We start from the raw sequence: 23,654 nt of genomic DNA, 5'->3' as shown, positions 1-23,654 counted from the left end.
TTGTAGAAATCACCTAACTGGAAGAAAATAAAAGAAAAAAGAATTTTTAAAAAATGAGGGTAGTTTAAGGGACCTCTGGGCCAACATAACATTCACATTATAGGGGTCCTAGAAGGAGAAGGATGAGGAAAAGGGACAGAAAACCTACTTGAAGAAATGAAAGCTGAAAATTTCCTGGTGAAGGAAACAGACATCCAGGTCCAGGAACCAAAGAGAGCTCCAAACAAGGGGAAACCACAAGGACCCATACCAAGACACATTTAAATTAATATTTCAAAAGTTGAAGATAAAGAAAGAATCTTAAAAGCAGCAAGAGAAAAATAGCTAGTTACATAAAAGGGAACCCCCATAAGACTATCAGCTGATTTTTCAGCAGAAACTTTATAGGCCAAGAAGGACTGTCACAATATTCAAAGTGCTAAATGAAATAAACCCTTACAACTAAGAATACTACACCCAACAAAATTATCATTCACAATTGAAGAAGAGAATTTCCCAGACAAGCAAAAGTTAAAGGAGTTCATCACTAATAAACTGGTCTTACAAGATATGTTAATGGCACTTCTTTAAATGGAAAAGAAAATGCCATAACTAGAAGCAAGAGAATTGTGAAAGAAAAAAATCTCACTGGTAAAGGCAAACATATAGTGAAGATAGTAGTAAAATCATCTATATCTAAAATAATTAGTCAAGCAATACACAAAGTAAAAATATGACATCAAAAACATAAAACATAGCAGGGGGTAGTAAAACTACAGTGCTTTTACAATGAGCTCAAACTTAAGTGATCATCAACTTAAACAGACTGGTATACACATACGTTATTCTATATAAACCTTATGGTAAGAGAGAAGAAAAAAGGAGCAGAAAAGAACTATAAAAACAACAAGAAAACAATTAACAAAATGGCAATAAGTGCATGCCCAGCAATAATTACTTTAAATATAAATGGACTAAATGCTCTAATCAAAAGACATAAGGTATCTGAATGGATTAAAAAAAAAAGACCCATATATATGCTGCCTACAAAAGACTCACTTCTGATCTAAAGCTACACACAGACTGAGAGTGAAAGGATGAAAAAAATATTCCACGCAAATGAAAATGAAAAAGCTGGATAGGAATACTTATATCAGACAAAATAGACTTTAAAACAAAGACTGTAACAACAGACAAAGGCATCATATAATGATAAAGGGATCAATACAATAAGAGGATATAAAACTTGTACCATAAGCCCCCTACATATGAATGAGTTCTGTTCCAAGAGCGCATTTGTAAGTCCAATTTGTTTGTAAGTCCAACAAAGTTAGCCTAGGTACCCAACTAATACAATTGGCTATATAGTATTGTACTGTAATAGGTTTATAATACTTTTCACACAAATAATACATAAAAAACAAACACAAAAAATAAAGAAAACATTTTTAATCTTACAGTACAGTACCTTGAAAAGTACAGTAGTACAGTACAACAGCTGGCACTTCTTAGCAGTACCAGCTACATCACTGCTGCTTTTATGCTTGCCTCTGGACATCCTGGGCTTGAAATAAAAATACTGTACTACTGTACTCTATACAGTACTGTAAAGTACACAAAAGCACAACCACTTGTAGAGGATGCATGCACGTGACAATGTACGCCAGACTCGTGAACTAACTTAAGTGATTGGACATGCAAATGCACGTTCACATCTTTGAAAGTTCACAACTTGAAGGTTCATATGTAGGGGACTTACTGTAAATATCTATGCACCCAACATAAGAGCTCCCAAATACACAAAGTAAATATTAGCAGACATAAAGGGAGAAATTGACAGTAATACAATAATATTGAATAGTAAGGGACTTTAATATCCTACTATATCAATGGATAGATCATCCAGACAGAAAATCAGTAAAGAAATATTGGCCTTAAATGACACATTAAGCCTGATGGACTTAACAGATATACCATTGACCCTTGAAGAACATGTGTTTGAACTGTATGGGTCCACTTCTCTTTGGATTTATTTCACTACATAAATACTACAGTACTACACAATCTGTGGTTGGTTGAATCTGTGGATGTGGAAATGAAGATATGGCAAGGGGATTGCAAAGTTATACAAGAGGGTCGGTGCCTCTAACACCTGTTGTTCAAGGGTGAACCATATACAGAACATTCCACCCCAAAACAGAAGAATACACATTTTTTCAAGTACACATGGAACATTCCCCAGGATAGATGGCATGTTAGATCACAAAACAAGTTGCAGTAAATTTAAGAAGATTAAAATAATATCAATCATATTTTCTGATAAAACAGTATGAAACTAGAAATCAATTACATGAAGAAAACTGGAAAAACACAAATACATGAAGGTTAAACAATATACTTTTAAACAACCAATGGGTCACTGAAGAAATCAAAGAGGAAATAAGAAAACACCTGAAATGAAAGAAAATGGAAACACAATGTTTCAAAATCTACGGGATGCAGCAAAAATAAATCTAAGAGGAAGTTTATAGCAATACAGGCCTAACTCAGAAAACAAGAAAAATCTCAGTTAAACAACTAAACTTACACCTAAAGGAACAATTTAAAGAAAAACAAATAAAGCCCAAAAAGAGTAGAAGGAAGAAAATAATAAAGATGAAAGCAGAAATAAATATAATAGAGACTAAAAAAACAGAGACTAAAAAAATTAATAAAACTGAGAGCTGGTCCTTTAAAAAGATAAACAAAATTGATATACCTTTGGCCAGACTCATCAAGAAAAAAAGAAAAAGGTCCAAATAAATAAAATCAGAAATGAAAGAGGAGAAATTACAACTGACCCCACAGAAATACAAAGGATCATAAGAGATTATGACAAACAACTATATATCAACAAATTGGACAACCTAGAAGGACTGTATAAATTCCTAGAAACAGACAACCTTCAACAACTAAATCAGGAAGAGACAGAAAATCTGAACACATGAATCAGTAGTAATGAAGTTGAATCAGTAATAAAAACCAACTCCCAACAAACAACAGCTCACATGTAAATTCTACCAAACATTTAAAGAAGAGCTAATACCTATCCTTCTCAAACTTGTCCAAAAAGTTGAAGAAAAAGGAATGCTTCCAAACTCATTCTAGGAGGCCAGCATTATCCTGATACTAAAAGCAGACAAAAACACTAAAAAAAAGAAATTTTCAGTCTAATATCCCTGATGAACATATATGTAAAAATCCTCAACAAATTATTAACAATCAAATTCAACAATACATTAAAAGGATCATACACCATGAGCAAGTGGGATTCATCTCAGGAATGCAAGGATGGTTCACCATCTGCAAATCAATCAATGTGATACTCCACATTAAGAAAACGAGAAGGATAACAATCATATGATCATACCAATGATAAAGAAAAAGCATTTGAAAAAATTCAATATCCATTTATGATCAAAACTCTCAACAAAGTGGATATAGCGGAAACACACCTCAACATAATAAAGGCCATATATTACAAACCCATAACTAACATAATATTCAATGGTGAAAAGCTGAAAGCTTTTCATCTAAGATCAGGAACAAGACAAGGACGCCCACTCTCGTCACTCTTATTCAACATAGTATTGGAAGTCCTAGCCACAGCAATCAGACGAGAAAAAGAGACAACAAGCATCCAAATTGGCAAGGAAGAAGTAAAACTCACTACTTGCAGATGACATGATACTATACATAGAAAACCCTAAAAACTCAACCAAAAAAAACCTATTAGAACTAGTAAATGAATTCAGTAAAGTTGCAGGGTACAAAATCAGTATACAAAAATGTGTTGCATTTCTATACACTAATAATAAACTACCAGAAAGAGAAATTAAGAAAATGATCCCACTTACAACTGCATCGAAAAGAATAAAATATCTAGGAATAAATCTAACTAAGAAGATAAAAGATCTGTACTCAAAAAATGATAAGACAGATGAAAGACACTGAAGACAACACAAAGAGATGGACAGATACAGCATGTTTATGGATTAGAAGAATTAATATTGTTAAAAATGATGGTACTCTCAAAGGCAATCTACAGAGTCAATACAATCCCTATTAAAATACCAATGGCATTTTTCACAAAACTGGAACAAATAATCCTAAAATTTGATTGGAAACACAGAAGATCCCAGATAGGCAAAGCAATCTTAAGAAAGAAGAAGAAAGCTGGAAGTATCATATGCCCTGATTTCAAATTATACTATAAAGCTATAGTAATCAAAACTCCATGCTACTGGCATAAAAACAGACTCATAGATCAAAAGAACAGAATAGAGAGCCTAGAAATGAATGCATACTTATTTGGTCAATTAATTTACAACAAAGGAGCCAAGGATACACAGTAGAAAAAAGACAGTCTCTTCAATGAATGGTGTTGGGAAAACTGGGCAGCAAAATGCAAAAGAATGAAATTGGACCATATACAAAAATTAGCTCAAGGGCTTCCCTGGTGGTGCAGTGGTTGAGAGTCCACTTGCCAATGCAGGGGACATGGGTTCGTGCCCCGGTCCGGGAGGATCCCACATGCCACGGAGCGGCTGGGCCCATGAGCCGTGGCCGCTGAGCCTGCGCGTCCGGAGCCTGTGCTCTGCAACGGGAGAAGCCACAACAGTTAGAGGCCTGCATACCACAAAGAAAAAAGAAAAAGAAAAATTAGCTCAAAATGGATTAAATATTTAAATATAAGAGCTGAAACCATAACACTCCTATAAGAAAACATAGGTAGTGTGCTTGTTGACATCAGTCTTAGCAATATTTTTTTGGCTCTCTCCACAGGCCAGGGAAACAAAAGCAAAAATAATAAATGGAACTACACCAAACTAAAAAAGCTTTGCACAATGAAAGAAACCATCAACAAGATAAAAAAGCAACCAGCTGAATGGGAGAATATATTTGCAAATGATATATCATATGAGGGGTTAATATCCAAAATATATAAAGAACTCATGCAACTCAATACAAAAAAATAAACAGTCCAATTTAAAAATGGCAGGGACTGTGTAGGTATTTTTCCAATGAAGACATACAGATGGCCAACACATGAAAAGATGCTCAACATCACTAATCATCAGGGAAATGCAAATCAAAACCACAATGAGATGTCTCCTCACATCTGTCAGAACTGATATTATCAAAAGGATAAGAAAATAACAAGTGTTAGCAAGGACGTGGAGAAAAGGGAACCCACATATACACTGTTGGTGGGAATGTAAATTGGTGCAGCCGCTATGGAAAACACTATGGAGGATCCTCAATGAGTTAAAAATGGAACTACCATAGATCCAGCAGTTCTGTTTCTGGGTATCCAAAGAAAACAAAAAACACTAATTAGAAAAGATATATGCACCCCCAAGTTCACTGCAGTATTATTTACAATAGCCAAGATACAGAAGCAACCCAAGTGTCCATGAATGGATGAATGGATAAAGAATATGTGGTTATATATACAATGGAATATTTACTCAGTCATAAAAAACAACGAAATCTATCTTGCCAATAGCAACAGCATGGATGGACCTAGAGGGTATTATGCTAAGTGAAATAAGTCAGACAAAGAAAGACAAATACCATGTGATCTCACTTATATGTGAAATCTAAAAAACAAGCAAACAAACAGAACAGAAACAGACTCATAGAACAAACTGGTGGTTGCTGGAGGGAGGCAGCCTGGGGGCTTGGGTGAAATAGGTCAAAGAGAATAAGAAGTATAAACCTACAGTTATTAAATAAATAAGTCATGGGATGTAATGTGCACTAAAGCAATATAGTCAATAATATTCCAATAACTTTGCATGGTGACAGATGACTACTATACTTATTGTGGTGGTCATTTGCAATGTATATAAATGTCGAATCACTGTTGTACACCTGAAACTAATATAGTATTATATGTAAGCTATACTTAAAAAAAAAGCAAAAAAAGAGAGACTATTAAAAAGGGAAAAACAAATACGTTATATCAGAAGCATGACATTTGATCTGTAAATATGCCATTTTCATTATATTGTCAAAGATGAGGAAAATATTACAAGTCACATTTGAAAAATCAGATTCATTTGTGTTGTAATATTTTTTCTTTCTCTATCTCCCACAACTATTGTGCTTCAAATCATTGCAAATTTAGAGTTAAAACTGTCTATAGGTGCCAATCTATAAAACCTAGTGTAACCAGCAACTTTCATTTGAGTCTTACTTGAGATCATTTACCTTAAACATCATTAGAAACTATTTTCATACTACATCAGGGAAGACTTTCAAATTTCTCTGAGAAATAAGTTTTCTATCTGCTATTCTATAAGCAACAAGTAGAATTATCAAACCAAAGAAATAGTAATACTACATAATTTAGCTATAACTTGCTATTATGTTCAGCAATTATATATTTCACATAGAACAAGAACTGGAAATCTGGTTATCTGGGTTCTGTCTCTGCCCAGAGTGGCTTTATATACTGATACATTTCACACCCCCAATAAACTAGTTAATTAAAGGTTAGCTAACATCTAAATTTCCTTCCATTTCAAAAACTCCATGACATTCTGAAAGTCTGCAAAAACAGGAAAATATAAACTTGAAATGATTATATTAGTACTGCTTTTCTATAACTTTTCTGCCAAAGTGACTCCAATGGCAAAGATGAAGGTACACATTTCTCCTTAACCACCTCATGGGCTGGTCTGGGGCGTAGCTTGAGGCAGCTGTCTGAAGCAGGACTTTTTAAATTTCTAGATCTATCTTTAAATCCATTCCCCATTGCATTCCATAATATATCTATATTGCATTTAATATAAAAATAATGTGTTTTCTAAAACTTAAAACACAAATTCACACTCTAGCAAGGTCTATTATGTTTATTGAATGACATTGAATATACCCCATAGACCACCTTATAATCCATAGCCTGTTTTGAGAAATATATACAAGCAGCAGAGAAAAGGTGTCTATGCCAGGGGTGACACCTCAAGTGTTATGAGGCCGGGCAGGAAACACGATGAGTGGTATAGGGCAGTAGTGCAGTAGGCTGTGGTGGGGCCCACGGCAATCTTTGGATAATCTAAAGGAACAGTTGTTACCCAGCTTCAACCAGTCTGTTGCCCAGTGTGACCAAATATTCTGATTCATCAAGGCAGGTGAAAAGACGAATTTTATATGAAATTTCTCCTCTTTGTAAAACATAATGCATACAAAATAAAACAGGTTAGATGGCCAGATTCAGTTCAAATTCTGCCTGGTTTTGAGTCCTCAATTCTAAAGCCTGCTTCAGGAAATGAGTTCAGTTACACAGGCGAGAGAGCGTCTCTGTGGAGGATGAAGTAGAAAACCATTTTCAAAGGGTCAGAGTGAAGGCTATGGACTTCTGAGGGCAACAGTGGAATTTTCTTCCTTTCAGTTAGATCATTAAAAGCAGAAAAGACATCAGTTTTTCATAATCATCATGGGTAGCTTAGCCTGGAGGCAGAAGGCTGCATCAGACAGACCCTAGAAACTGACTTCCAGGTTGATGAGAAAGCTGTGCATTTTTGCATTTAACCTTGGAATAATGACAACGTATCTGATAACCAGGTCAAAAAGCTATGGCATATAAATGAAATACATTTAAAACCACATGAGTATAACATACACCAAGCTATGGTCCGTATAGCAAACTATGGTATGGGTGCTTCAATGTTTTCAATCATGTGAGAAAGAAAGCAAAGGAGCAACCAGAGACATTCAGAAGCTGGTCTGGTACCCACAGCAAGTCCATATTATTCTTTTATTGAACATTAACAATCTCAGAGTATACTAACCTCAGACAAGATTACTCTGAGACTATGGATTAAATGAGATAAAACTAGGTCACTATATAATTTTTTCTAAGCAAAGACAAAAATCAAGGTCACTGTGCCACCCACAAAATGCCAAACACCCCTGTTTCTTGGTTAAGATGAGTGATGGCTATCTAACCAGATAGATCTCTATGCTCATTCCATTCCCCACTTTCTATAGATAAGATTTAGACACCCAATCATAGAATTGCCCCTGCTTTCTGACAGCCAGCTTACAGAAAAGCCCAGCTTTCTCAGACCCTCTCCCAAACCCTAGAACATCCTCTTACTAAGACACCAATAGTTCTCCATGGTGTGTGCTCTCCATTGTCACTATGGGTAATGAACTCAACTCATTTCATCACAGTTGTGTTCCTGCTGGCCTTTGGCTGAAGGGCATTGACGCATGTGAACAATCAGAATGGTTTAACACACAATGAATCATTCAGGTCAGAAGGAGATGACCTTGAAGGTAGCTGAAATGATTCTGCCCAGCATAACTCACTTTCCCTGCCAGGTCATGTCCTACTTCATTCTATTCTGTTCCCTTCATGTACTTGATTAGGCAATTTTTTCTGTCTCTGATGAATGCAGAGGGTTTGCAGGCCTTCCTGAGATTCATTATTCAGACAGCAAATAAGCAGTGTCTACACATTGTGACCTTACTCAAAAAGCCAATGAAGTATAAACATTCCTCTTAAAATGATCAAGTTGAAAGTAAATATAGTGTTGTGAGGGAAACGGACTTTGAGGAAGGCAATGTGTGATTTTATGTTTTTTACATTCTCTTTTAGTTGCACAAAAGAGAAGCAATTAAATTCCAAAATGCTATTAAGCATGGAATTTAACAAGAAAATATATTCTGCTTTGTGTGACTTCAGAAGACAAATGGAGTCATGTCTAGCACAGGATGTAGTCTGGCAAATTTGTAGACACAAGGAAATGATTATATTCAGTTTGGGTAAATGAGTGTTAAGGCAGTGAAATGTAAAACCAGGACAGCCAATATTATTAGATGCCTGCAGCGTTTCCTTGACATTAATTCTGATGACAATACAGAGACAGGTATGTAGACATTTACTTCCAATTTGAAATAATATCAGAATTGTTAAACATTTATTATGAATTTGAAAACAAATATAAAGATAAAAAGAAAACAATGACCCATAATCCTGGTGATCTATTAAATGTAACATATCAATATATGCACCTAAGAAATACAAACAAAACAGAAAGTTACAAGTAAAATGTCTACTCTTCCTTTTGTTTCCAAACTGTTTCCCTCAATATAACCATTGTTATTAATTTCTATATATCCTTTGAAAATGAGATATTTCAATGAGACATCACCACACTTCTTAGAAGAGTTTTCTAATAAACTTATTAGAAGAGCTTTAAAAAATGTAGTATAACTGAATGCTGGTGACTACAGAGAAACCGAAACTCTCACACATTGCTGGTCAGAATATAAAATAGTACAGCCACTCTGGAAAATTGTTTGGCGGTTTCTTATAAATTTAAATATGTACTAACTATACGACCCAGAAATCACACTCTTGGGCCTTTAACCCAAACAAATGGAAACTTGTATTAACACACACACACACCAAAACCTGTGTGTAAATGTTCATGGAAGCTTTATTTATAAAACCAAAAATTGCAAACAACCCAAATGTCCTTGGGTGAATGGTTAAGCAAATTCTGGTGCATCCATATAATGGAACGTACTCATCAATAAAAAAGAACAAACTATTTATATATACAACAAACAGAATTGTTCTCAAGGGAGGGCCTTATGCTTAGTAAAAATTAGCCTCAAAAGTAATTCCATTTAAATAACACCTTCAAAATTATAAAACTCTAGGCTAACAACTTATTAGTGGTTGTCAGAATAGGTGGGGAATAGGATAGCAGAAAGGAGTTCCTTTGAGCTGATGGAACAATTCTTAATTGTGGTGGTAGCTACACAACTCTATATATGGGATAAAATTGCATAGAATCACACACACACACAGAGGAATGTATGTAAAAACAGTGCAAACTGAATAAGATCTGTAGTATTACAACAATGTCAATTTTGTGGTTGTGATATTGTACTATGGTTAGACAAGGTATTACTTTTTGGCGATGCTAGATGAAAAGTAGGCAGGTCTTTCTATAGTATTTTTGCAACCTCCTGTGAGTCTACAATGATTTCAATATAAAAAAATTTTTTTTAAGTTACATATATTCTTTTGGCTACAAGTAGCAGAAAATTCTAATTCAATTGGCTTAAAAAATAGGAATATCTTACTATCTCATCCAACAAGAAGTATGGAGATGGGTTAGCTCCAGGACTAATTAATTAAGTGCCCATAAGCATCATCCAGGACCCAGGATTTTTCCTTACTTCTGCCCTGTCATCATTAGCACATAAGCTTGGTCCTTAGGCTAGCCTGTATCATGGCCCCGAGAAGGCTATCAAAGTTAAAAGTTATCACATCCAGTAGTAGAGGGATAATTTCCTATTAGTGTCTCTTTTAATCACAGAGGCAAACATTTTCCAGAAGCCCTCCTGCTAACTCTCTCTCATGTCTGATTGGCAGGGTCTCATGCCAACTTCGGAAGCAAATGCTGGGGCTAGGGGAGCTAGAGGGAGTGTCAGGGTTGGGGAAGTGTAAGCAGGGATGGAACCACCATGATTGATGTAGACCAACCATGATCCACTCCAGGGGTTTCAAAAGAAGATGAATGTCTACAACTAAGAGTTAAATATATTAATGCATGTGCACACAATAATATACCACACAGCCATAAAAATGAACTAGATATTTATGGGATGATATAAAAAATTCTCAAAAATATAATATAAAATGAAAGAAATAAGGTACAGAAGCATATATATATATATAACATAATGCTTATTGGGCAAATTTTTCAAAAGGATAGCAAACAACATTCATGTTATGAACTGAATGCTTGAGTCCCCTCCAAACTCACATTGAAATTCTAAGTCCCAAGGTGATGGTATTAGAGGGTAGGGACTTTGGGAGATAATTATGTCATGAAGGTGGAGCCCAGTCATCTATATGCCAGAAAGCAGGCCCTCATTACACAATGGATCTGCTGGTGCCTTCATCTTGGACTTCCCAGCCTCGAGAAATGTTAGAAATAAATATTTGTTGTTTAAGCTTCCAGTCTACGGTATTTTTATTAAAGTAGCTCAAACTGACCAAAACAGTTAGTATATTCTAATTCAATGCTTTTCATCCTTTCCTTTAGGACCTCTATTTTATTCAGGACAATACGTAATTTATTTGATTAATAGGGCAAGCTGCCATACCTTCACTAGTATCAAACCTATTCATTTTTGCCAATTCAATAGATTTCAAAAGGGATGTCACTATTGTTTAGACATATATATATATATATATATATATATATATATATATATATATATATATTTTTTTTTTTTTTTGCGGTACACGGGCCTCTCACTGTTGTGGCCTCTCCCGTTGCGGAGCACAGGCTCCGGACGCGCAGGCTCAGTGGCCATGGCTCACGGGCCCAGCCGCTCCGCGGCATGTGGGATCTTCCCGGACCGGGGCACGAACCCGTGTCCGCTGCATCGGCAGGCAGACTCGCAACCACTGCACCACCAGGGAAGCCCCTAGACATATATTTTTAATGAGTGAGGTTAAACATCTTTCCACATGCTTTTGACATTTGACTTTATTTTCTTTAACATTTTCAATCAAGTTGTTTTTCTTTTAGTTATTGAATTATGCAAATTTTTTATAAACCTAAGGAAATTACCTTTTTGTCTGTCATTAAAGTTGCAAATATTTTCCATTTTTGTTATTTTGTTTTACTTTGTTTATACCATTGGCTATGTGGAACTTCCTAATTTTCATATAATTAAACTTATCAAAGTTCTCCCTTTCTAGGTTTTATAACCTGCTTTGAAAGGCTTTTTCTATAAGATTATAAGTAAATCCACCCAGCTGCCTTATAGAACTTTGTCAGTGGTATAAATGTTCTACATCTACACTATCCAATATGGTAGCCACTAGCTCCAAAGGGTGGGGTACTTGAAATGCAGTTAGTAAAACATAGGACTTGAATTTTCAATTTATTTAATTTTAATTAACTTTAATTTTAATGTAATAGCTACAAGTGACTGGTGGCTACCATGTTGGACAGTGCAATTTTAAAGTCTTTATGGTTTTATTTTTTAAAATATCTAAATATTTGAGTCATTAGGAATTTATTTGGATAAAAGGAGTGAATTATCAGGATTTATATCAGTGATTTCTGTGTTATGTTAGAAATACCTACTACCTTAAAATTCAAATGAAAGTTATGGAAGCTATCCCCAGAAAAATAAATATGTGGAGATATAGAGTTCTGAAGCTTATATCCCAGTGGCATGAAATAAATAATACACAAGTACATCATAAATCAAGATAATTTCTGATGATGATAAGAATCAAGAAGGAAATAAGCTATGAGACAAAGATTGTGTGGGATGGAGGGTGGGAGACACTACTTTAGAGACAATATACAAGAAAAGCTCTTCTTGGGAGAGGACGTTTGCACTGGACGCTCAATGATGAGTAGGAGCCAGCACCCCAAAAAGCTGGATAGAGAGCATAGAGGCTGAGGAACGACAAGAGCAAAGACTTGGATACAGGAGTAAGTTTCATTCTTTGGAGGTCATTAAAGAGATCTGGTATAGTTAGAGCCTAGTGAATGAGGAAGAGTTAGATGACATGAGATTAGAGGGCTCATGGGGCCACACCATATCTCTGCTGGATTGTGAAATTAAAGCTTAAGCAAGCTAAGTAAGTAGACCGAGTTCACACATGGTTGAAGTGGCAGAGTCAGGACCCCAGTTACTCCAAAGTCCCTACTCTCATCCATCGCAGTGCCTGTCCTACGGTGTCCTTCTGATTCCAGTCTGCTTCTCCATGGCTTCAATAATGTCACTTGATATACCCTCTAGTCTCATGTTTTGCTCCCAATATTCCATCATCCCAAACTACTGACATGTCCTCAGAGAAGTCATCCTGGATTTGTTCTAATGGCTCCTTATGCCTGTAAAGCCCTCTCTCGCCATTTATGCCTGATAAACAGTTATTCATCTCAGCTGTCATATTACATCCTGACCCTCTGACCTTCCTAAAGCCCCTCCAGGTACATTGACCCCTTCCTTAATAACCCACTGTAGCCTGTGCACACTGCTATGGAGCTACTTATGACAATTGATGGCACATTTTGTTAATATTTTGTCACTTCCAACTAAATCTCAAGTTCTTTAATGCCACAGATCATGTCTTACTCATCTTAGCACACTAACACATACACTTTTTTGAATGAATGACTAATGAGTCAATTTCCACAGAAGGACACACTTTCCATTATGTTCCCTGTTATGAACCATGGACAAGCACACTACAGTGCTCAGCTGATAATGCCAATAAAGGGTCTATTTGTCCTGAACTGTGGAGCTGAGGTTTGATTGGTGTTTCAGCCACACTGTTGACTTCCTAATATATTACGATAAAGCTTTCAAGCTCTCCATATTGTCGAATTAAGTCCTATCTAATAAGGAGCCTATCATTTTTATCTTTCCCTTGAGGTCTTGGTTAATAATTATTTAATTTTCTACTCACCACATTCTGGAAAGTCTAGTCTATTATTCTCAAAACCCACACAGACTTGATGCTTTGTATTCATGCTATGTTAAACATGCAGGAAGCTTAGAAGATTTTATACTGACCAACATGATTTTCAAGCCATTACTTGAGTACCTAACGTTAAAAATTACTCTCCCATTTAAAGAGGGACTTAAATAGCTTTGCCTTGAATGAATTAGTGGCTTGGTATGATCCAGGTTTCATTTTCTATGTCATGACTTAGTTTGATTTAACACTGATTGAACAAGCTGAGTAAATATAAACTAATTTTTTCAGGAATGATGCTTTGATCATTTAGCTGTCTATGTGGCTTATATCTATATTCATTATGGAGAGAAACCAAGAAACAGAATTGAAGCAATGTTATATGCATTGGAGAATCACTGGTCATCTAATGTGTGTGCACAAAGTGACCTTGTCAAATTAGCAAAGGAAACATCAAGTGCTGTGGAATTTTAAAGTCATGTAATCAAGTATCAGAGCCAAGGTCTACCTTAGACCAGATGACTTAGAACAAAATTTATTGCCATTACCTGAGTCCTTCCTTTCAATGTCCAATCTACTCGTAAGAGTGCAGTGAAATTAATAATGTCATCTGATTGGGAAGTGTAATACCACCATGATAATATGTTCTAATTAAAGCACTCCAACTTGGGAGAGCCATCAACATCTGGAGGAAGCCCACAAAAGATGCCAAAAGATCTAATTGTGCTTTCGATGGAATCATTCATACAACTGGAATATTTTGCCAAGGACATATAAGACTCAACTTTTGCTTCCAGTATAGCCATGTAGTGCATCCTGAACCTTATCTTTGCAGATTAACAACTATAAACTCAGGACAAAATACAAAAACAAAGCAAAGCAAATGAGAAATGTTCTACCTATAGTAGAATGAATAAAACAAGGCTGAATCTGGAGAAGAGTCACTTGGAAGAAGAGATTAGCAGTGTGAGTTGCTCATTTCTAAAGTTTCTAGCCTGAGAGCAGTTCATTGTTCAAACCATGTCTTTCTCCAATCATATGTTTCTCCTGCTCAAAATATACAGTGGTTCCCTATGTCCTATATGATAAACTCAAAACTTAAAAAAAATATATCATTCAAAGCCCTTTGTGATAAGGTCTGACTTTACAACTTCATATCATTTCAATCACCATGTCTTCCAGGTTTCTGGACTCCTATTCAAGTCAGCTCCTCCTCTTGGGCACTGGATCCCATTTTCATGTGCCAGCTCAAGAACATGTTTCCTCCAGTTGTCCCCTTTCTTGCCTGCCTCATTCCTTTTCTCTTCCAATCTCTGTATCCCTTCAGCTACTGCTCCAGCTCTTAAATACTTTTTTATAACTAAGTCCTTGAGAGAGTTGTTTATAGTCTTTCCATTCAGTCTCTCTAGAACCTACTCCAATTATGCTTTATCCCTCCAATCCTCCACTGAAACTGCTCTTGTTAAGTCACTAATGACTTTCCAGTTGCTAAATCTAGTAGTCGATTCACACTTCTCAAACTACGTGAACTACCAATAGCAGTTGTCACATCTGATCACTGCCTTTTCCTTAAAACACCTTATTCTCTTGCCCTTTGGTATGCCACACTCTCCTAGGTCTCCTTTTCCTCAATAGCTGTTCCTTCTCTGTCTCCTTTTCCTCAATAGCTGTTCCTTCTCTGTCTCCTTTACTGGATTCTCCTGACCTACTGGATCTCTAAAGACTGAAGTCCCTGAGAATAATTCCTCAGAACGATTCTCTTTCTACATTCCCTTCCTAGGTGATCCCATCTATTCCTAAAGTTTTGAATATCAACAATACAATTAATAATCATGAACTTATATATCAAGCCCTGATCTCTTCATTGAACCTCAATCTGTGATATCTAATTGCCTTCTCAACATCTCCAACTTGGATGGCCAATAGATGTCTCAGACTTTACATATCATAAGCTGAATTCTTGATTCCAACCCCATCCCCACCTTGCTGCCCAACTTGTTTTTCCTTTGATCTTCTCCATCTCAGTCAATAACAACTCTGTCCTTCTTGTTGGAGTCAGGTCCAACATTAGTATCACCTTTCATTCCATTCTTTCTCTCATACTTTAATATGCAACTAATTAGCAAAACCTATTGGCTTTACCTTCAAAATACTGATCACTTATCACTACCACCCTAGTCTGAACTTTATTATTCACAACCACCAGAGACAAATAAATTCCCATTCAATAAACAACTTCCATCATCACCAAAATAAAAGGGAAATGTCCTCTACACTGTAGCTGGTGTGCAGGAAGTGACGACACTGCCACAGTGGACAGTGCACTGCTTTAGGAATCTGGAGACGGAGGCCTCTGCTCTGACAGATGCATGTGACCCTGAGACAATCCACCTCATTTCATTTTGTTCATATCTTTAGTATTGTATTTATTCACTCAACCACATTGCATTCTGTTTATACAAGGGCCTCTTGTAAACACATGGTCATCTAAGGGCAGGGACCATTATTTCTTTCTGATGGGACTGAAGTAGGTGCTTAATAAGTGTTTATTGGAATAGTAGTTGTTTTTGAAGATTTTAGTTGGGTTGAAATAGGAGCAGATAATAAGAAACTGAAACCAAGATCAATTAAAGGAATACTTCAATAATCCAGATAGAAATGATAGGGAACCAATGCATATGAAAGTTGGAATGGAGATAAAGGAACTAACTGTGTAGATGAGTTTCTGTTAGAGGTGACAAGAATTGGATGAATAATTTAGGTATAAGGGAGGAGTCACTAATGACCCTGATGTTTCTTGCTTGGGAAAATATGTGGATGGGATTGTCATTAGCTAAGGTAATGAAAGCAGAAGGATGAAGTTTAGGAAATGTAGATATTGGAAAACTAATGAGATCCATTTTAGGTGTGTCTTCCTGAAGTGGTATTGAGTTGAAAATACTCAATAGTAATTTGGCAAAACAAATGTGAAGCTCGGAGTGGGGGATGTGGTGATTGGTGATATCATAGTAATTACCACCAGGGTGGATGAAACTGGCTAGAGAGTATGTAAAGAAAGAAGAAGGAGTAGTCCTAAATTCTGGAGGACACAACTCAAGGGGAAGATGGAGAAGCTGATACAGCAGAGCTAGAAAAAATGTGCTTGGTGGACAAGAAGAAAACCAAAACAATATTAGAAACCAATGGGGACAAACCTTCAAGATGGGGGGATTAGATACCACCACCAAAGCCCACAAAGAGATGAAATAAGATGAGGACTAAAAGAAGACAATTGATGGTTTACATTAGCCATTTCAGTTCTGTAGCCAAGAGAGAAGTCAGAGGGTAAAGCAGTGAATGGAGGAGTGAGGTTAAAACACATTAAAAATAGATACACCCTTTCCAGAAGTCTTGTGATGTCAGGAAGGAGAAAGAGGACATTAAAGATCGAGGCAGGCTTGGTATGCAAATTTTTCTTGAATGAGGGAGACTTAATCATGCTTTTAGGGTCCAAAGAAGAGGGAATCACAATAGGTAAACATTACAGGGGGAAAAATAATAAGCAAAATTCCACAGGAGACAAGGCTCTAAAGTACAGACTGAGAAAAGGACATAGAAAAGAGAAGGGAAATATCATTCACTTACTCATCCATTCATACCTTCAAAAAACATTTACTGAGCATCTACTATATGCTAGGCACTGTTCTAGATCCTTGGGATATATCCATGAAGAAAACACAGGAGCCTGCCTTTATGAGGCTAATGTCCTAGCAAGATTGATAGAAAGGGGGGATATAACATAACAAAGAACACAATAAATATATAAATTAAGGTTTGTTAGAAGGTGACAAATACCATAAATTAAAAGATAGAGCATTTGGTGGGGAGAGGTAACGGGGATTGAGAGAGTCAAGACTGGAGATTGGGTTATACTTTTTTCATAGCATTGTCAAAGTACAGATAATCAAAAAAGTATGATTTGAAGGAAATGAGGGGATTAGCCACGTGTTACATGGGCAAAAGGAAAGGATGGGCACAGACATACATAAATATGGAGGAAGAGAGAGAAAATTTGCATTTTTAGTATCAGAGAAATACAGATAAATTAACTGTCAAAGGAAAAAATATTGGTGCAATTTAGCTGTATGTTTATAGGTATGAAGAGCCAGAAAAAAAGAATTACAGTTGGCCCTTTGTACCCGTGGGTTCAACATCTATGAATTCAACCAGGAGCAGATCAAAAACTTTTTTTTAATTCCATAAAGTTCTAAAAGGTGAAACTTGAATTTGTCCAACGTTGGCAACTATTTACATAGCATTTACATTGTATTAGGTATTAGAAGTAATCTAGAGATGATTTAAACTGCATGGGAAGATGTATGTAGCTTAATGCAAATACCACATCATTTTCTATAAGGGACTTGAGCATCTGTGGATTTTGGCATCTGTGGTGATTCTGCAATCAATCCCCCATGGATCCTGAGGGATGACTGCAATCACTTTATGGTTCTCTGGGGAGCCACTCTGGTATCTCTGGTCTTAGTATATTAAACCTCTGTTAGCAGTGGGGTCAATGAAAGGTTACAGAGGCCCCACAGTTAATTAATAGACTGCTTCTGTCAGTCACACCACAGAGAATCTAAGCATGTAGTTCAATCTCATTATTACAAAACAGCCAAGCAAGGAACTTCACAGTTATTTCTCATACGTCTCTTTACTGATTCATTTGGTTAGCAATAATTTATTATTAAACTAAATTTACTCAGAATGCTCATGCACATAGGTAAATAATGCCTCTAGCCTCACATATGAAGCAAATTTAAACAAAATTACACACTACCGGGTGGAATTCCTCTTTCAACCAAAGACAGTGACACCATCAAGGAAAAGTTGGTCTAGACGGTAGGAAGTGTTTGACATTTCATCAAACCAAGAAAGGATGATTGCATACTTTATGTCCAATTTTCTTGCATGTTCCCTTTTTTCAGGGTCCAGGAGAGTATGGCTCCTGGTTGAAAATGGCATCGTTCTAGCCACAGTGACATACACTCAAAACTTCCCACAGTGAGGAGCTTTGAAAGATGAAACTTCAGATTGCCACAAAAACCACTGGAGAAGCTGAGGAATTTCCATTAACTATGAAAAGTAAAGGAGTAAGAATGAGAAAAGCTATTCTGATTTGTCACCTGTCTGAAAGAAGGTAGAAAGATTGTGTGTTCCTCTTCCACCACCTGACTCCCCACCCAGAGACTCTAACTCAGAAAACAATTTTTAAATATGGTCTGTCAGTTCTTAATTTATGTTTCTCAAGTGAGCAGATGATGCCTCCCTTTGTTGTTTCTCTATATCCATTGAGAGGCAATAAATCATCACACCAAAAATGGGGGGCTAGGACCGGGCATTGTGACACAGTATAATCAAGGGTGTACAGACCCTACAGAGAGGTACTCTAGTTGAGCATAGACATTCCCTGGCAGAAAAAGCCCTGGCAGCGGTTTGCCCTGTAATTATAGCTTCGCATGGATTGCATCTGTTCAAAATGTCAGACAGCCAAGAGTGGGGAGCAAGGGAAGCTCCCACCTCAGTACAGCCAAGAAGTATTAGACAAATGCCTGCTCAACATTAGGAATTTGGCTGGATGCTGTCCACATCAATCTCTCCTCTAAACAGTAGATTTGACAAGGGGATTTGACCGGTAGCCAAGTTGACACTGAGAAAAGCCAAGGGAATTCCACACATCCAGTCTTTTGACAGAGTATAGATATTTCCTGCTTTGTTTGAATCAAAGTGAGAAAAAAGCTTTGGACCTATGGGAATAAGGGGAAAGGATCATTATCCTATACATTCAGAGAAATAGTGGATGAGTAAAATTACTTCTTACAAGAAATAGGTATTTTGGAAAACGTGTCACTCAAAGACCCAAGAAGCTATTGTCTATATAAAGAAAATCACAAGAAGTGAAAGGCAAGGCAAAAATACAACAGGACGAGTTGCAAAGATATTAAGTTAAGATAAAAAGGAGCTTAATGCATTGCAAAAGAGTATAATGAAATGAAAATTTCACTAGATATAGTAAAATCCTCACTAAAGGAAGGAAAAGCAGAAGTATTATATCAGAATTTGAAATCATACATGTGGAAAAGAATCTTGGGGAAATGAGTTAGAGCCCAGGAATGTAAATATTCCTTTGTTGGTAGAGAGAGCACTGAAATAAGAAATTTAATGGAAATCAGAGAAGAGAGCAAAATCCAGATCATGTATCTAAACTCTACCCATCCCCATATGCCTGCATGTATATCCATAGCCTCCAGCACAAGAAAAGTAAAAGGGAAGCAACACCTCATAAAGTATGATTTGGAAGGAAAGAGAAAACAGATTCAGATTAGGCATGATGAATGCTAAGAAGAATTAACCCACATTATGTTAGAGTATAAGAAGATCTGGACAGAACCATTCAGATATAAGCAAGAGGAAAAGCAGCAGCATGGCATTTCTGCAAGTATTCTCTGCTGGTTATCTCCCATTTGTCCTTCTCTCCAGCCCCTTTCCACCCATCTCCTGAATGCTCTATGTCTTGGAAGGTTGACCTTTATCACGTTTACCTTTTGGCTCCCTGTTGGAAGACACTTGCAAAAGTTTAGAGGAAAGGAGAGGAGTAAGGCTGGGGAATTTAGTCCCTCTCTCTCATCTGACCTCATATGACCATGGAGAAGCTCAGCCCTCTATAAAAGGCCACAGTTTCTATCAGGTGGCCTTTTCTGCAGCTGTCTTCTATGCGCTCCAGGACCTATGCAATCTCTTCACCCCTTAAAGCTTGGGGGTGGAAATGGATCCCTGCTGTTGATGGCTGAGGGATGCTGCACTAGTTTTTGTTGGTTTGGGCATGCCAGATGCCTGCCTATACCTTTGTAAACAGTTTCTTTATTAAACTTTCCTCAATAATCCCAGTTTTCAGGTACCATCAATTTCCTGCCAGGACCTTGAATGAAACATATACTACAGAAAAGAAAAGAAAAGAAACAGCGTGCAAAAGGGAGAGAAATAGCTCAGAATCGAAGAAAACTTAACCTATGTAACAAGATTCCTTGCATATTTTTGCAATGGATTGTGGGAGCCTTTAGTTCAATGAATAAGAGCTCAAAAACAAAGAATAAAATTTAAAAGGAGACTACAGAAAGAATGCAACAAATCGATAATCAATACAATGAACTACTGTCACTCATTACTGATATATAATTACATATAGCAAAAAATAGAATGAATAGAGCTGAGAAACAAATTAATGACATTGAGAAAACTACAATAAATGCAAAAGAAAAAATATATACTAAAGCAACTAGATTTAGAAACAAGGTATGTGGAAAGACAAATACAGTATAATATAAAGACAATCAAGGTCTTTGAAGTAAAGAACCCCAAAAGTGATGCCAAAAATATTCTTAAATATTTAGGCAGAATTAAACCTGCAAATAAAACTGGCATATTTTTTGAATTAAATAGATCGATATCAAGATATCTGGGAAATAAACTTTAACAATAAAAAAGAATTCTTTAGGCGTCCAGACACAGAGAGCAAAGTATCAAAAAGGCTGAGAAATCACACCAGCCTCAGTTTTCCCCACAGCAATAACCACTGTAGAAGATTAGGAGACATGTCTACGTGACTAAGGGGAAGCAAGTAGAAATAAACAGTGTCATACTCAGACACATTAAAATTCAATTATAAAGGTAAGAGGAAAACACAGTCAAATGAGAAAACACCCAAGGACAACTATAACTCCCACAAGAATTTTTGAAAAATTGTCCCATAATGAAAACCAGCCAAACAACAATAACATAGAAATAACATTTAGAGCAAGCAAGAAATTGTGACAGAAAGCCTGGTGGAAAGCAGTGAATCCATTTAGACATACAACAAACAATGAAAGAATTAGGGTTGGGAAAAAAAACTTTAAATGTTACAAATGCTAAAAAATAAAATTAAGCAACAGAAAACACAAAGGGGACAGGAGAGGAGAAGGAATTGATTCATTGTTCAGAGCTGGGAGTCAATAAATATTTATTAAAATAGAAACATGTCTATTACGGATATTTTTTCTTAACATTAAAGAAATGTTTTAGAAATAAATCTCTTGAAGTAACAAATATTAATCTGAAGTTTAATAATTCATTTGATTTTCCTTCAGTTTTCTTTTGTTCTGTTAAGTTCAAATACAATCAAATTTAGTACTTGTATTGAATAAGAATATGCTGCTATTCTTTTTTTTAATTCTTGAATTTTATTTTACTTATTTTTTTATACAGCAGGTTCTTATTAGTCATCAATTTTATACACATCAGTGTATACATGTCATTCCCAATCGCCCAATTCATCACACCACCACCACCAACCCCCGCCGCTTTCCCCCCTTGGTGTCCATACGTTTGTTCTCTACATCTGTGTCTCAATTTCTGCCTTGCAAACCAGTTCACCTGTACCATTTTTCTAGGTTCCACATACATGCATTAGTATACGATATTTGTTTTTCTCTTTCTGACTTACTTCACTCTGTATGACAGTCTCTAGATCCATCCACGTCTCAACAAATGACACAATTTCGTTCCTTTTCATGGCTGAGTAATATTCCATTGTATATATGGACCACAACTTCTTTATCCATTTGGCTGTCGATGGGCATTTAGGTTGCTTCCATGACCTGGCTATTGTAAATAGTGCTGCAATGAACGTTGGGGTGAATGTGTCTTTTTGAATTATGGTTTTCTCTGGGTATATGCCCAGTAGTGGGATTGCTGGATCATATGGTAATTCTATGTTTACTTTTTTAAGTAACCTCCATACTGTTCTCCATGGTGGCTGTATCCATTTACATTCCCATCAACAGTGCAAGAGGGTTACTTTTCTCCATACACTCTCCAGCATTTGTTGTTTGTAGATTTTCTGATGATGCCCATACTAACTGGTGTGAGGTGATACCTCATTGTAATTTTGATTTGCATTTCTCTAATAAATAGGGATGTTGAGCAGCTTTTCACATGCTTCTTGCCCATCTGTATGTCTGTATGTCTTCTTGGAGAAATGTCCATTTAGGTCTTCTGCCCATTCTTGGATTGGGTTGTTTGTTTTTTTAATATTGAGATGCATGAGCTGTTTATATATTTTGGAGATTAATCTTTTGCCCACTGATTCGTTTGCAAATATTTTCTCCCATTCTGAGGGTTGTGTTTTGTTCTTGTTTATGGTTTCCTTTGCTGTGAAAAAGCTTTGAAGTTTCATTAGCTCCCATTTGTTTATTTTTGTTTTTATTTCCATTACTCTAGGAGGTGGATCAAAAGAGATCTTGCTGTGATTTATGTCAAAGAGTGCTCTTCCTATGTTTTCCTCTAAGAGTTTTATAGTGTCCGGTCTTAAATTTAGGTCTTGAATCCATTTTGAGTTTATTTTTGTGTATGGTGTTAGGGAATGTTCTAAGTTCATTCTTTTACATGTAGCTGGCCAGTTTTTCCAGCACCACTTATTGAAGAGGCTGTCTTTTCTCCACTGTATATCCTTGCCTCCTTTGTAATAGATTAGTTGACCACAGGTGCATGGGTTAATCTCTGGGCTTTCTATTTTGATCCATTGATCTATGTTTCTGTTTTTGTGCCAGTACCATATTGTCTTGATTACTGTAGCTTTGTAGTATAGTCTGAAGTTAGGGAGACTGATTCCTCCAGCTCCGTTTTTTTCCCTCAAGACTGCTTTGGCTATTCGGGGTCTTTTGTGTCTCCATACAAATTTTATGATTTTTTGTTCTAGTTCCATAAAAAATGCCATTGGTAATTTGATAGGGATTGCATTGAATCCGTAGATTGCTTTGGGTAGTAGAGTCATTTTCACAATATTGATTCTTCCAGTCCAAGAACATGGTATATCTCTCCATCTGTTGGTATCATTTTTAATTTCTTTCATCAGTGTCTTATAGTTTTCTGCATAAAGGTCTTTTGTCTCCCTAGGTAGGTTTATTCCCAGGTATTTTATTCTTTTTGTTGCAGTGGTAAATGTGAGTGTTTCCTTAATTTCTCTTTCAGATTTTTCATCATTAGTGTATAGGGATGAAAGAGATTTCTGTGCATTAATTTTGTGTCCTGCAACTTTACCAAATTCATTGATTAGTTCTAGTAGTTTTCTGGTGGCATC

Source organism: Pseudorca crassidens, chromosome 3, assembly GCF_039906515.1.
Source record: "Pseudorca crassidens isolate mPseCra1 chromosome 3, mPseCra1.hap1, whole genome shotgun sequence".
NCBI classification, from domain to species: domain Eukaryota; kingdom Metazoa; phylum Chordata; class Mammalia; order Artiodactyla; family Delphinidae; genus Pseudorca; species Pseudorca crassidens.
Note: the sequence above shows the minus strand (reverse complement) of the source record.